Source organism: Falco rusticolus, chromosome 1 (genome assembly GCF_015220075.1).
Source record: "Falco rusticolus isolate bFalRus1 chromosome 1, bFalRus1.pri, whole genome shotgun sequence".
In the NCBI taxonomy this organism is placed as follows: Eukaryota; Metazoa; Chordata; class Aves; order Falconiformes; family Falconidae; genus Falco; species Falco rusticolus.
The window spans coordinates 110,659,576-110,674,858 of record NC_051187.1 but is presented as its reverse complement, the minus strand read 5'-3'; the positions used below and the strand labels follow the sequence as shown (position 1 = coordinate 110,674,858).

The 15,283-nt window shown below is 45.8% G+C and overlaps 1 long non-coding RNA gene across 7 annotated transcripts in view; it reads right to left on the bottom strand.

The window, feature by feature from the left end:
- LOC119151927 overlaps nt 1-15,021 on the bottom strand; it is a 30,830-nt gene extending 15,809 nt beyond the window's left edge. For 3 of the 7 annotated variants that reach the window (XR_005105617.1, XR_005105611.1, XR_005105613.1), the window contains exons 1-5: nt 14,507-15,021; nt 5,175-12,481; nt 3,121-3,246; nt 2,080-2,294; nt 202-329 (exon numbers count right to left, since the gene is read on the bottom strand). This is a non-coding gene — a long non-coding RNA (uncharacterized LOC119151927). Of the gene's footprint in view, nt 1-201; nt 330-2,079; nt 2,295-3,120; nt 3,247-5,174; nt 12,482-13,313; nt 13,490-14,506 lie in introns of those variants that run through there. The other 4 variants (XR_005105615.1, XR_005105612.1, XR_005105614.1 and 1 more) reach the window with 4 other exon arrangements.
- Nucleotides 15,022-15,283: the final 262 nt, after the last annotated feature.

Below are 15,283 nucleotides of genomic sequence, written 5' to 3'. Positions count from 1 at the left end.
AAGCAGGCAGCACAAGATGTGCCACCCAGGCAACTTTTTTGGGCTTACCACAGCTTTCTCTTGTCTTCATGAGCCAGCTGTGTAGGGACGTGGACCCTACGTGTGCCTCTCAGAAACCAGAAAGCCTGCATGCACATGTCACCATGCAGCAGGTGACCCTCAAGTAGCTTCTTCCCAGGTGGCCCAGCATCTTGGACTCACCTCTGCTTAGACCGGTACTCGCTAGTACTGGGTGCGGTACAGGGATCTGTGCTTCTGGGTCAAACATCCATCTCTAGGGGTTGGCACAGTACTCCAGCCTCCTCACGCCCGTGAGGACGGCTTTGGGCCTGCAGCACAGAGAAGAAAACTTTTTTCAACCTAATCCATTAAAAAAAAAGAAAATAACTACAGGTGGTAGGTACCAGTACTACTTGATACTCTTAAAACAAAAATGGCTAGTAGGTGTGTATTAATAACCCCTAACGGTCCATCCGTATGGAGTGAAATGCCTCGTTTCTTCAGGCCAGGAAATCTTTTTAGTCTCAAAATGAAGACCTAGCCTGGTCCACCCATATGGAGACATTCACCTGGAGGTGTGATGGTGTTGGTATGTCTTTCTCCTGGACCGTTTTTTCCAGGATGAGTGTGATCTAGTCAGCAACCACCAGCCAGTGCGCAAGCCTCCCCTTTCTCACCAGGTCTGTTTCACGGCCACGTGCCATCAGCCTCCATCAGTCTCAGAGGCTCTGTTAGGGAAGCTCCAGGCTGCTGGCCGACGAGTCCAGAGTCCATGTGGTACAGAAACGTCTCAGCAGCAAACCCTGCTTCACAGGCAGCTCAGCGTTTGTTTGCCCAGCGAGGCTTTATAATGCTGGAAGGGCTGCTTGACTCAACATCAGCACGCCCCTTCCCAGCAGAGCGGCTGGCAGCCCTAGCCACAAGGTGGGACTTTTCTCCACGGGGCATGGCACAGCCCGGAGCTGTTCTTTTGGCTTAATGCAGGGCACGCAACCTCACACTGAAAACAGAGTGAGACATACAGACCAGGAGTAAGTTTTCTAGCTAGGAGGCGTAAGGGCTAAGAGAGCGCGGCGAGTGCTGCGAGTGCTGGTTTTCCTTCTTTGTTACCAAGTTGCAGTTAGCCACCCTTGGACTAGCAAATAGGTTCCCTGCCTGGCTAACCGTGCGCTGTTCAACGTGGACCCAAAAAGCCTACGTGATACAGGCCACAGGTTTGGACTACCTGGCCCCTTGTAGTGAGTCCAGTAATTTCCACCCAACTAAAACATCTCTTCAAAAAAGACATCCAGTTTCTCTGTGAAGAGGCTGAGAAAACTGGCATACATCTGTAACTGGTGAAACAAAAAAACAAGTGAGAAGCTCAGGAGCATGTAACAATGTACCATCTCAGCACACACAGGTAACATACCCCTTTCCTCCCAACCTATCTGCCAGCGAGATTTTAGTATTAAAAGCTCATTACTGCTATGATTAGCAGCACTTAGGGTTTGTTACAGCAATCATGGATTCTGTGACTTTTTAAACATTTGGAATTTTTACAAAGTGCTAAAAAATGCTACTTTACTACTAAAGCCAGGATTTTATTTCAAACCCTTTGGCAGAAATCATCATCAGCTGGGCTTTTTGCATGCATGTTCCATGAAAATGCAAAAAATTGCAAGTGATCATATAGTGGTGTTAGCTTTTTCTTAAAAAAAAATCAAAGTTATTAGAGTAGGAAATGAAAGGATCTATGAGCTAGACAGTTTTACCTCTGTAACATTTTTTAATGAGTTTGAGTAATTCCTTCTTTAAGAGATGGAGCAAAAATACTGCAAGTTACAGACTTTCCCCTCTTGTAGTTCTGCAGCAGGCAACTACGCTGAGGAGAAATCATGGTCTGACTCCCCTCCGGGAGGACTTGCACCACCTCCAGCTGCACTGAAGGAGGACAACAATACTGGACTTCTGTAAAGTCAAAGGATTACATCAAAATATCCCAGAGAAGAAACTCAGTTTTGAACACCAGACAAGTAATCATCTTCTGTGAGAACCAAACCCAAAGACAAATGACTCCCTGACTGGGCTGGCACTTACCCAGGCAGTGGTCCCAGGCTCTGCTGTCACCAAAAGCACCACTGTTGCACGTCAGGGATCTTTATGCCACACCCCAAAAGCAGCAGGAGCAGGTCAATGTACCATACCACTCCTCGCCAGCCTTGCAAAACTGATTGTGATATGAATCCTCGTTCATTGAAGCAGTAGCCAGCAGTGTCAGCGAATGCCAGACATCTTCCCTTCCTACAGGAAACCTAAGGAAGTAAAAATATGTTTGAGTGTCTCAAAAAAAACCTCACAGAGGGAAGAGTAAGTAGGCAGTCTCTAACTCCCTCAGGTCTGTATGCTGCTCTGTGAGGGATCCCTTTTGGACTTGGCTTGCCCAGGAGTTTTCAGCAAGCCTCGAGCTGACCTCCAGTGTTCTGCTACCTGACTTGGTTTGTCTGTCCCTGCAAGACAGGCTTGAGTGCGCCCCAGGATGGGCGGCGTGAAGCAGCCCACCTACTATATTTGGGTGCCCCAGTGGACCCAAATACCTATGCTTCTTACAGTCTTTGGTGAAACCACCTTGCTTGGGATGGTACCAAAGTCTAATGATTGCCGTTGCACAGATGGAGACCTGAAGCACAGATTTTGCTGAGGCAGAGTTGCCTGAGAGTGGGAGATCCAGGGGAACCCCGGATACTTGGAACTACTCCAGCCTGCAGGCAGCACTACTCCAGTGCGGCCCTGGGGGTTTCCATCAGACACCAAATTGGAGCAGGGAATTTAAAAATGGGTTTTCCAACCACTGGCACCTGTGGCACTGTATAGCTGATCCCTATGACAGCTGCTGGCTGGGGGAAACTGCAGCCCTGGGGTGAGGCACGGGATGCAACTGCAACGATCTTGTCTGTTACCTGCCGGCTGCAGAGAGTCTCAGCAGGACTTGGCCAATACTTGTGCTTTGTGTCCTTTTTCTTTGTGGAGTTTGCATGCACATAGTCTTTTCAATAAAATGAAAACATCTTCCAATATGAACAAGCCAGTGCAGTAGAAATTGCAATGCGACTTATTTAACTGACCTGCAGGTCATGTTACCTGATTTATTTCTGTACCAGAGTCCGAGTTATATTTCACACACCCTTTGGATTCTTGCTGGGAATAAGGAGGGCAGAGGAGCGGACACACTTCTTAGAACTGCTGTTTTCAGAGCTGGTGCCATAACTAGCAGCAAGACACAAAGGTAATTTCATCAGTGAGTAATGCACTTACAAAACCGGTTTCCAACAGAGAAAGCAATGACTCCCCTGCAGAGACAAGAGCACAAGGGAGGAGAGCTCTGGGGGGAGACAGATTTTTGCCCACGTGACAGTTCAGGGAAAGGGCATTAGAATAACTTTGTAGCCCATCTGCCATCTCACCCCCAGCTTTTGCTATTGCCTACATGTATATGAGCTACAAATACCCAGATAGCCCTTAATCCGGCCTTTGGGTAGTTTTTGCTATCTTCCGTGTCAAGGCACTTTTGTCTTCAGTCTTCCCATAAAATACTTCCCATAAACTGCAGTTTTGATTGCAGCACATTTAAAGAGGTGGGTGGCGAGCTGGTGTTGTCCAAAGGTGTGAAGTGGGTGGCCGTAGCATTGTTTTGCCCTCAGACTGCAGGTAAATCCAGCAGTCTCACTTTAGTGACGTGCCAATGACTGGGCCAGCCTTCAGACTAGTGAGGCAGGTAGGGAGGGACAGGTTGAAAAGTTGACTTCATACCACCGTGGTCCTGCACTTGTAATTGTACACCTGGTTCTATGAAAGTCCCCACTTCTCGAGAAGAAGGTGTAAGGAGGTCCCCTAACCACAACGTCCTAACCAAACCTATGCTTCTTTAGCACCCAAGAAGAGACACAACGTGAGAACCAAAAGATGACATCTTTACGCATCAAGCCTGCAAATAAAACCAAATGGGTAACTTTCACCACAGCAATCTAGTCATTCCAGATAAACATCTGCACAGCATGACAGACAGGTTTTCTTGGTGTCAGGCAATTAAATCTCTATCAAGGTATAAATCAAAACACCTGCTTACAAATCATCATCATAAAACATTGCTGGAGGTTATGTTTCCATGTTTCTTTTCTACAGTTTGCTAGCGTTGGATCTTTCTGGTATCCACTCTTTTAGAGTTGGCAGAGAGTAAGTCAGAAATTGAATTCAGGTATATGGATGAGTCTTAAAATCCTGAAAATAATATTGTGAACATTTGTTGAAGTTGCTTGTGCTTTCATTGGTTGGATATTATATTCACTTGAATACATTTCATATTATTATGTAGATGTATGGACAAACATAAAGGTATCAGATGTGTTACAGCTACTCATTGCATTTGCCTTCAAAGTGTCTGAAGGTCTGTCCCATCAGCTGGATTGTCCATCTGTAACTGATACCCCACCCCACCCCCAATTTATACATGTTGGGAAAGTGCCCAACAAGGAGTTGGGCCATCTGCAACAGGTGTCTTATGTCTTGATTTCTTACTGCCATAGACTGAGGTCTGTGAAATTCAACTTTGCTGCACTACAGAATTACTTAAGTGCGTTACCTTGCCCTTTTGAGACAAACAAATTAGATTTGCTGCTGCTGATGTGTATTGTGTTGTGCTGGGCACTCTGCTTTTTCTTATTCCAGCCTTATAACATCAAAGCATTCACTGAAAGAAGATGCTATCATACTGTCTGCATTAAGTGACATGTTGCTGTGCAGGTCACACTGGAGGCCTGTTAATTTCCATCTCCCTTTACGTTGCTTCTAGTCAGATGTTTTAGAAATTCCAGTAAGAAATAAGGATAATATTATGTATGTTTTTGTCAGATATTTTAAAAAATGTAGCTTGTGCAAAAGTCATGTGTTCCTATGTGGTCAACAAGTGCCAAGCAACATTTAATAATGTGCCATTTAAAATGAATTAAGTTAAAACACAGCCTAAAAATGCTGCTTTTCCAAAGGCTCGCACAGTAATACACTGAAATCAGAAACAGGTATATTGTGACTGCTGTGGTAAGTGGAGGCCTCAGACAGTGCAGAGGCCAAGCAAAGAGACAAGAAACACCTGTGGAGAAGAGGAGATATAAATCTTGCAGAAACAGCAGACAGCTTACCTTCAATAGAGTATTAACTGTGGCCCTAACAACTGTCTTCTGCTCTTGGCTCCCCCGAAATGAAGACCCACATCTCCTGTGTTCCTGGAGTACTGGTTATCAGCCCCTGCAGAGATGTCTTGGGGAATGGCCAGGTCTCCTTCTCAGATGCCCAGAGTCTGCTTAGGGATGCTGTGGCTTGCGGAAAGGATCTTCCACTCCAGCTCTGTGCAGCTTATTGGAAAATATTCACTATTCACACTGTGGTTTAGGACTGACAGCTGTTAAGACAGAAACAGCATGCATATATGTTTCTGTTTGACGCAAGGGCGTTTAAAAACTAACCTTGTAAATCTTCAAACAACGGTGGTGATGGCAGGGTGCAACCGCAATGCACTCTGCTCTGTGTGAAGAGGGAACTCTGTCCAACCACAGCCAGAGCATGATGATCGCAGGAAGGAAATGGGGCTGGAGGGGCGGAAGATTAATAAAACTTACATGTACTTTTGTGGAGCATCTTGGCTGGTTCTGTTCTACAGTAAAAACTTTACAGGTATCAATAAAAAAATTCCCATTGAATTTATTGCTCTGAGATTACTCCCCTCATCCACCCAAAAAACAGAAAGCTCTGGAAAAAAACAGGTAGTACCGAGTGTCATTAATTCTCCATGGAAGTACATTGTTGAAGAATCATCATCGTTTTTAGGCTCAGACACTAAATAAAAGCACTATACTGGCAGCTGAGCACTGGATGTGCCTGACAGTACTCTGTTTCACTAAAGAATAGTTGCACTTGCATATGTCATGCAACTTCTCCCAGTTCTTACCTGAACGTGGGCTGACCCAGTCATGCATTTTCTTATTTGGGACACTGAGCACAAAACATCGTTTTGCTTATTTCTATCTGTGGATCAAGCCATAGTAGAAAAACAGTTGTTTCACAGTGGTGTAGAAAAAAATGAGATCTTAAACACAGGCTGAAAGCAACCTGAAACCCCAAATGAGAGACAGAACATAATCGTGCAGATACAACTGCACACAATTATTCACCTGGAAGATAAAGACTGAACAGGCTGAACAGCTCACAAGGGTCTCCAGGAGCAGAGACCCAAGGCGAGTGGAGCTGGGACCTGTGAGAACCCATGAGGAAACATTTCCTCTTACCCAGGTTTTCCCAACCGATCAAATAACGTCCAGCATTTTGGTATTCACCCAGGACTACATCTGGGCCAGGATCGCCTAGGTTTAGAATACAGCAGGTGTGACAGACCAAACCAGGATGTGCTCACCTTCTTGAAATTAGCATTCCCTTAGCTTGATGCAAAAAACAGGTAAGGTTTGCCACCTCCTGTCCCAGTAGAGCCAAGAAGTAAGGAGCCATTCTTCATTTTTGTTTTTATCAATACTTACTATCGTATATGCAACTCTTTTCAAAACTGGCTTCTGAACTACCCTCCGCTTGTTCTTAAAAAAAAATCAAGTAATATTCACAAATATCATCCTAGATAGTTAATCCTGCTCGGGTGAATAGATGCAAGTGGAGCAAACACAGCATGACATTTAACAGCATAACCATGGCACCTCCACTCCTTGAATGAAGCTAAATGCAAATATTATCTCTTTCTTCTCCCTGTATTGTCTTGCCCTGAAAACTAAACAGGCCTTTTCTTTCAAGCACTGACAATTTAATTTGTTTCTCTGGGCTGAAGAGATTAGGTGAAAAGGCAGAGGCAGGATTAATTTACCATTGAAGTAAGGGGATCGAGTTCTGTTGATTTCAGCTGAGTTGTTTGCTCTCTTGCATCAGCGAGGGATTTGAACCTGAAGCTGAAGATGCATTTTTGAAGATGAAACTGATCTTCTGAAAATGGTGAAATGTTTCCATAGGAAAGTAACTAACTGTGTGTGGCTTGATGACTTAGCCTAGCCATCAGCAAATCCTTCCAGCTTCAAAACATTTCCAGGAATTTATTTGCACACAAACAATCACTGTTACTACTGCAATTACACCTTGGACACCTGGAAGACCATGTCTTCGGCACTGCACAGAAGGCCACTCAGAATAAATCCCAGGCTAAGGGCTGCTTACTGTCATTCATCAGGATGAGATCAGCTCCTTTTTGTCAGGTTTTTCCATGTGACAGTATGCCTTTCTCACAGGAAAAGGTTGTCTGTCAGGCCACAGCTGGAGAAGGCTGGGACAGTTTTGTGTCAGTGGGCACCAGGGAATGATCAGCACAAACACCGGTGTTCCAGGCAGCCCAAACAGGGGGCAGCCATACACATTAGACAGGCCACACTATAATCATCCTCAGTTCCTGAAGGAAACAGCAAGGAAGGTGCTCTCACATTTCCACAAAGCTTCATACTAGCTACGCACAACGCTGACACTATACGGAGTCATGTGCAATGCAGTAATGAGCTGGCTGCTCAGCCTTATGCTGCTCGTGGACTGGTACCCCCCTCGACAGCTAGCCTGGGAGATAGTCCAGCCTCTGTTGAACTCATCACAACTGCTCCTGCAATCACCCTCACAACACTCCTAGCGATGCTGAGAAGCCTTCCTGTCCCCACTTTGCAGATAAGAAGCAGAGATAAAGCCATGGCTATGAAGTGAAGTGAGAAGTCAGCCACAGGCTTGGGTCTTCTCACTGAAAGAGCTTTAAGTTAATGCTTTACACCTCTGATATCCTAGAAAAAGAGCTGAACTGACAAAACAACCAGTTTATGCATCTTATTTTCATCCGTAAAAAGTACAATTCCCCATAAATATTCTCTCAGCAGTAAACTCAGTTCTGGTTGTTCTCAGCATCCTCACTCTATATACATCCAGCTGTTTATTGCTACCATCCACCCTGTCCCCCAAGGATAATCATCAGATTCATGCACTAAACTGATCTAAGTTTTAAAATAACCAAATATGGCAGAAGATGTCAGCAGCAGATAGTCTGCAAGTGCAGAACCACCGCAACTACACCGCACCCCAGATTCCCACTTACTGTAATGGGCCCATACAGAAGGTAAATGGCAAAGCAGGCAAAGATCATGCATGGAATGCAGCGGGTTGTTGCTTACATATGGTATTTCTAGGTGACGCTCTCGTGCCAATAACATGCAAAGATTACACACACTGCTGAAGCTTTTGTTCAGTGCTGGACATGATTTTGAACACATCCATTGTCCTGTGGACCCAGTGCAGCCCATGTTAAGTCAACATGAGGATCCTCAGCAGTTTCCGTATGCTTTGGGTCAGACCTTATAAGCTGACAGGTTTACTTGTAAACATGAGATTTCATGAAATCATCTACATTACAAAATGATGCTACAGGATTTCATTTTGCTTACGGGCGCTTTGATTTTTGTTTTTTTACAAACATATTTTTTAACTTTAATATTATCTCAGTTTTTGCCTTACAGAAGAGATTGAATTTAGAACCCTGAATGCCTATTATCGAACATTTAATGCCTATTATCCTATTCTTCCTATTCGGTCTTAGGATGAAGTAGTAACTCCTTCCATAATAGCCAGCAGCAGTTGTATTAACCACAACCAAGCAAAGACGAGTACAGCGTCAACAGGAAATAAAAACTGCTATTAAGTGCAATAAAGCCACAAGCTGGCTCACACATGATCTGACTTCTGCATGAGTTTTAACTTCAGAAATTTCTGCTGATTTCTGCCCTCAAAACCATGAATACAAAGTAGCAGCCCACTGTCAAAAAGCATTCTCTTTTCCTATGTAAGTTCTGGAAAAGCCTTTATCTGGAGAATTACAGAAAAAAAAGCATGGCCAAATAAGAAGATATTCCTACAGAGCAGGCTTACCTAAAAAAATGCAAGTATCAGAATACTCTTACCCTTAAAGGATGCTTGTCAGGCATTACTTCACTTTACCACCCTGTTTTCCAAGTCGCCCAAAAAAGGCCACCACAGCCCAGCTCTGAAGGTCAACAGACATGAGCTATTTCAGACCAACAATGCAGAGACTGTCAAAGCCATAGGCACTGGCAGTCCCTCCTCTTCCCTCTTGAATACCTGCTCCAATTTTAGTTCGGGCGCAGAAGCCAGAAAAGCCGCCTGTCTCTCAAAGCAACACCCTAATAAATTCATTTAGTAGCCTTATCAGTAGGACTCGGCACTTCCCACTGCACGCAGAAACCAAGACCTCCTGAGTGCCAAGGTAGAGCAAAATAACTCACAGTACTCAGCACTGTGCATGCTGAGGGCGCTGCAGGCAGCTATCGTGTGCTACACTAGGTCTGCCTCTGTGTCGCTGAACAGTTTTAGACAGAAGCCTCACCTGGAGGCTTTGCAGCAACCAAATCCCAAGGTAAACAAAGGCACAGACTGAGAAAGCATCAGGAGAAAATTACTCTTACTCCTTCTTACTCTATGGCGGCAGGAACAAACTCTGAGCTTCCAGCCAGAACTAGAGAGAAGTCTGCCCCTAGAGACCCCAGCACTGCTGGGGCATCCGATCAGGCTGATGACAAATGCCAGGCAAATGCCCTGCATTAGGATTACCGTTAAACACATTTCCCCTGAGCAGCATTTGTTTCCTGTAAGATTCTCAGGTCAGCTCTGCTAAAGCTGCCTTAAATTCCAATATCCATAGCAAATAGGGAAGGCAATCTAAATCATAATAAATAAATAACAGTATAGCTTTGGAGGAGAGCAGAAGAGGTGCTTCTTTATATTAATGACAGCTCCCAGGTTCTCCACTATTAACCTTGCTAATGGCTTGACATTCCTGTTGATCATAAGCACTGAATATGGGATCGAAGGATAAATTATCTGATGCCCCAGACACTTGAGATAAAAGAAAAACAAAGAGTATGAGCTGTGCTCAGTTAAGAGCTGTGCTTGATATCTCTTTAAAAGGGAATCACAAGTCACTAGCGTTTTCTTGGGGGAGGGGGTGGAGTGGCAGATGAATGAAAATAAAATCTCCCTTTACTAACAGTTCCTGGATGAGAGAACAGCCAATAGTGAGTGGGGCCAGCTCCTCCACCCATCAGGGTGCCTATGCTAGCTCACTACCAAGAGGTGTGTCCTTGCTTGTCTGGAAAAAAAGTCTGGCAGCCGGCAAGCTTCCATCTAGGCTCCAAAACTGCACGTGACCTGGCAGAGTTTTAAACGAGTGTCTTTAATATTGCAAAGCTGATCCAAACCCAGCATGATACTTAATAGCATGTGTCGATCTCTAATGAAGAATGGTTGCTAAGGAAACCACTTAAAAGCCTGCTTTAAAATATTTTGCACATACTCAAAAGCCAGAAGGATTTCCTGCTGTCAAATCACAAGAGCTCCTCAATGGTCATTAGGAAAATTCTTTAATCATTAAGACAGACATATGCTTGTGGTTCCTCTCAGCAGACAGATGACTGAATTCTGAACTGGGATATTACCTTACTGAAGTCCTGTTGCTGAAACAAAATCAGCTGTACTGCTGCACAGCCATTCCAGAGATCAGATCTTTCAACTACATATTTCTAATACTAAGTTACCATGGCTGATATCCTAATGTTTTAAGTATCACAACTTCTCTAACTTAGGATACTTCACAAGGGTTCAAGGACAAGTTCAATTTGCACATGCTGTAAATGGAGAACGCCAAAGGCACAATGTGAAGGACTAGGAATATTCTGTTCCAGCCCACTTTTTCCTGCATTTAAGAGGACAGATTCTTCACTAGGGGCACAAAAGGCTCAGCAAAAAACTTTTTCCTGCTTCCAAATAAACTGGATACTCAAAAGCCATTTAAAGTTTTAGGATAAACAAAACAACCGTTTGTGGTTTTTTTTACTTTCAGAAAACATGCTGTATTCAGTCTAACTTTCCCTATAGTAGGCCTCATAGTGTGCTGCTTTGTAGCTAGAGTGGTGTTGAAAATGCAGCAGATTTTTTGGCTGCTGGTGAGCAGTGCTGGCACTGCTCATTGAGGACAGGGAGTGATAGAGTTGCTTGGTGGGCACCTGGTGAGCAGCCAAGAATAACCTGCCACGCCTGGGATCACTAAGTACAGAAACTTGGCTTTTGTTTTAATGGCTACAGCTAATCCTCTAGCCACGATTTTCATTTGACTGTCCCAGAAAGTGTACAGTTAGATATAGAAGTTTATTTTCCATCTTTACTGGGACAGAAGCAAGCCATGTCATCTGAATTGAGAGGAGTCCAGTGGAAACAGATGTGCAGCTGACTCCCATCTTTCCTACAAATAAGAACTGGTTCAGAGGCAGCAGTCTGATCTGGGTGCTCCTGTGAATCTGCTCAAGTTGCCACATAACCATCCTGTTTTCAGAATGCCTTCTGTCTCTGTGTAAGTCATGGGTCCCATATGAGACAGAAACTTACTGAGTAAGATTCCAGAGGAAACAAGACTATCATATCCTAAAATCTAAGCACACAAGGGACGTCACATCACCCATAAAAGTATAGAACATGAGTTTGAGAAATAGGCATTGCACATAATTTGTACAGTGCCAAAAATAATGCAGTTTCACTTTTCTATTTCTTGTTTCTAATCAGAATGCTTATTATTTTTCTTAGTCATGTTTCAATGTTAATGCTACTATTAATTATGCAAGGGCAATACATGGCAAGAGTGCCAAAAAGCACATTTCCCTGGAAGAAGGAAGCTGCTTTTCACCCACACCCTGCATGCAGTCCTTGCCAGCAAGAAGCATGGCTGCTCCACCAGGGCAGGCAAGCTGGGGATAAGGGTGATGGTGAGGTGGGCAGGGACCTCACTGACGGTCCCATGGCACCCGAACACAGAGAGCCAGGCCAGCTGGTGACAGCAACAGTGGTCAGCCACAGTCCAAGGACCACCAAAGCTGACCATACAGACAAGAGAGGTTCAAGGTCAAGCCAGGAAGTTACATCAGCCAGGGAAGCACAGGATCAGCAAGGTACACGGCCAGGCATGCGAGTACCTACAGCATAGCTCAGACAAGGGCCTGAGCTTAAATCTGGCTCCTGAACCAAGGGACAGAGATCCCCAATAAGGTTTCCCACAGCTCCTTTCCCAGCACTGAGATCCATGCTGACAGCTGGGCCATGCCAGGACTGGCCACAAGCACAGGCAGCTAAATGCCCATGGCAGGGGTAGAGCCCGTGGAACTTCTTGGCACAGTTAGGGTCTGACAGCAGCCATGCAAGCCTTTCCCACAATTAGCTCACCAGATTTTGAAGGGCTGCCTTTGAAAAGTGCCATGAAAGATGATAGTTGTTGTCAATTACTTGAAGGTCAGTGTTAAGAGGGTGAGTACTTGCCTTCACCACAGCCACAGGATGTTTTCTGGTCTCTTCTGATGTGCTAGCAGACCTAGAGAGTACAGAGAGATAATTAGCTGGGAGTGTACCATAAGGAACAATTCTTCACTTCTGAGGAGAGAAAGCATACTGAAAAAGTAAGTTTTCCCACTTGTAATGTCAGGCATCACAGAGCACATGGTGCTGGTGAGAAAAGCATGGTGTTCAGAACCAGTTTGCTCTGCATTTCTGGCTTGATCCGAGATCTAATGCATGGCCATTACAACGGGCATTTCTTTTCCAGCCACCCAAGAATCACAGCTTCTGTGAGCTCAGTTACACCGCTGGGGAGGACAGCATGCTAGCACACTGGCATCCAACCTCCCCCTGCCTCCAGTAGCTTGGTTTGTTTTCCAGTCATATGAGACAGTCAATGAAGGTTTTAGAATCTGAAGATGGAAGGATGCAGAAAAGAAGCACGAGTAAAAAAGGGAAGAGAGGTAGCAAGAGAGAAATAATCACAGAAAAATATGTGCAAATTGTGAAGGAAAAGGAGAATGGGAGGTGGGGGAGGGAACGGTCAGGAACATGATGGAGAAGCAAAACCAGAGGCAGTAAGACAGAAAAGAGCAAGAAAGGTAATCTTGCAGTTACCTTCCATGTTAGGAGAGCTGGAATCTAGAAAATTTAAGTCATCTTTTAGGTAAAAAAATAAAAAATAAAAAAAAAAAAGCAAAGGGAAAGTCCAAATTAACTGTTTGCAGTCAAAAACAAATGTTGCATGGTATGGGCTCCTGCCCTTCCTGTTTCTGAAATTTTGCCTCCTGTCCTCAGGGTGCTGTCAGAGGCTCCTCAAATTACCAAGTGCTGTACTGTAGCCTATCCCCACCGCCCTGCACCTCTACCTTTTCCACTGTGGATCCTTGCTGTTGTGCCCTGGCCTCATCTTCAAGCCTGCTGCCTTCTCACAAAGCTCTTCTTATGCCTGCTCTTCTTTCCTGCCACCTTGAATTCTTGCCTCAGCCTCTTCAGCTGCATCCTACTTAACTTCCAAAACCCGGGAAATATAAGAGTATTTCCACTGCATATAAAGGCTCAGCACAAAACGTACCATTTCCATGCTGGCCTTCACTGCAAACTATCAAGGGTAGAAATTGTCTCTCAGCACCCATGCCTAACATCATATAGGTCTGACACTTCTGGGAAGCCCCTGCTGGTACAGCTCTCTAAATAGCAATACCTGTCGTACAGGGTAATGTACTGTTTTCATTTGCAATACATCACTGTGCCAGTTTGGATACACTGCTGTATAGATCACCTTCTGCTCAGGACAATCTCCATGCCAGGAGAACTAGTTTCCACAGTGCATTGTTTTTCCTTTGTCTCACTGAAAACAAATGGGAACCAGGGAACAACGTGCAGCGACAGATGACAGCATTACTATGCTCAAAAGACTCACAGGGTCAAATTTCATTCTGAATGCTGAGTGGGACACCACACATCTGGAAACCAGAACAATCTGGTAGGTGCTACCATGCTTGCCTAACCTCTTCTTCTACAAGTAGACCCATACAGTGAGAGCAACAAGGGGGTTTCTTGCTGCTTTTCTGGCCAGAAGCCAATGGATTTTGTAGTCGAGGGACATCGTGGAGTGGGCACTAGGATGGCTTAGGTGTCCTCTACTGAACATGGAAGGGAGACAGCTGACATCAAGCTCTGTTCAGAACACAGTAAAGATGACATTGCAGCAGATCATTAATATTAATGGCAGCTTTGACAAATTAAGGATGTCACCCCACCTAATAACAGCACTAGATACAGATAGTTAGGTCCAAGTTTTCAAGAATCTGTACTCATAGTCAGGTGACCTAAGAACTCGGTTTCCTGAAATACAGTGCTTTTGCGATGTCCCTAGGTGGGAAATCGAAATCATCGGTCTGTAAACCTACAGATCCAACATCACATTTTAAAGAGCATTTTATAAAGTAACGTCAAAATCAATCACAAAGGAAAGTTAGAGGCGATAATGCTCTTGAAATTTAACAAAAAAACCCAAACCAACAAACAAAAAAACAACCCAAAAACTTCCATAACTCACAAATATCTGGGATAAACTTGACAGTGGCCTCCTTAAGCTCCTATGGAAACTGCGTCAGCCGGCATTTTTCTTTGCAGGCTTCTGTTTTCCAGTCTACTTGTCTAGCGGACAGCACGAGGGCAAGGGGAAGGTGCGTTTCAAATGCTTTTGTAATTAGAAGCAACTGATTTGCCAAATTGCGATAAAGGCCAAAGGCCGTGTCAGTAGCACGGCGCCTGGCAAATGATCTCTTTAAGCCGCCGTTCGGACACGGGTCAGGTATGGAGGGGCGGCAGGGCCCTGGCACAGGCACGGCTGCCATTCCGCACCTACTGCCCTTTTTCCCTTAACAACACAGACACCTTTCCCCAAGGCGCTCTCGAGAAGCCGGTGCTCCGCGGGCAGCCTGCCGGGTCTGCCACCGGGCCGGCCCCGGCTTCGCGGGCCGAGGAAGGCGGCGGAGCGCCAGGAACGGCCTGTGCCGGGACACCGCCGGGGCAGCCCCGCTGCCGCCGCCTCGGCCGAGGCCGCACCCCCCTCCCTCCCCCTGCTCCGGGCCCTGCGAAGGGGAGAACCGGGACGCGGGCCGGCCGCCCCCGCCGGCACAGCAAGGCCCCCGCCCGGATCCCCTCAGCGGGGCGTCGGCTCCCGCCCGCCCTTCGCGGCCAACGGCCGGGCGCGCGGCGGGCGGGGTGGGGCGGGGGCGCTGGGGGGGGCTCGGCCGCCGCGGCTGCCGCCATTGGGGCGGAGAGGGGCAGGGCTAGGGCGGGGCGGGCCCGCGCTGCCGCCCCATTGGCC